This window comes from Triticum dicoccoides, chromosome 6B, assembly GCF_002162155.2.
Source record: "Triticum dicoccoides isolate Atlit2015 ecotype Zavitan chromosome 6B, WEW_v2.0, whole genome shotgun sequence".
NCBI lineage: Eukaryota > Viridiplantae > Streptophyta > Magnoliopsida > Poales > Poaceae > Triticum > Triticum dicoccoides.
This window is the reverse complement of record NC_041391.1, coordinates 610,069,665-610,070,738: the sequence shown is the minus strand read 5'-3', so window position 1 is coordinate 610,070,738 and position 1,074 is coordinate 610,069,665.

The following is a 1,074-nucleotide window of genomic DNA, read 5'->3' as shown; positions in this document are numbered from 1 at the left end:
GCGGCTGTGGGTGCGTAGGAGAGAGAGGGGGGCGAGAGGACGAGTGGTGCGGGTTGTGAGACGGTGGGGGAGGGGTCAAGTCTGCCGTTAGATCCAGGACGATCGTACGGTTCAGATCGCCTACGATAGGGTGATCCGGGGGAGTCATCCTGATTGGTTGGAGAATACGGCTGTAATTTAAAATATAGTCTCTAAGTGCTAAAAACAAAGGGGTTTATGAAGCAACTACCAATAATATTTTGCAAAATGGAACCACTAAAATTTTCACTCAAGTTATACCGCATTTTATGGATGATGATAACCTTCTAATCGTTCTAGCCTTTTTTGGCCATTTAAGTTTTGTAAGATTCCACCCGCAGTTACGAACGGTTATGCCATGGTTTTAATCGCGTTTTGAAATTGGAATAAAGAATTAAAGAAATCAAAAAAGGAAAGCCTTTGCATTGTGTCATTATATGTGATCTAGTGTCTATGAAAAAACAAACTTCTAATACGATAAATACCTTTAAAACGTCTGCTCAAATGGCATAGTCTGCTCAGATGGTCAATTTTATGGCCACTTTCTTGGCATAGTCTACTCAAATGACCTCATATCGTGCACAAGGGTGCATCCTGAAATGGCAAACAATTTTGCCTAAGGAATCTTTTGTTTTCTTTGGACGAAAAATCAGTTTTCCATTTTTTTGATTGCCCAAAATGAGTTTTTTTGTGAAGGACCTACCATATATTTGTTGCAAAATTGGACCTAATCAATTTTGTAAAATACTAGGCCATATATAATGCACAATTGACAAAATGGTTGGGTGTCAAAAGTTTTGATCCACCTCTGGTGAAAAAGACAAATTCCCGCTGATTCAGCTGGAAGCGGGTCAAATTTGAACTGCAGGTGCCTCGTAGTTTGCTCTTTATTTTTTACAAAAATCATTTCTAGGTACATAAGTATCTATTTAATCAGAGAAACACCCAAAAAAAATCCTAGATTCAACCAGTAGCTAGGACCGGTCAAGCCCGGCGTTTTAACCGCATTTTGAAACGGGCATAAAAAATTCAAAAAAAATCAAAAAATTGGAAAAC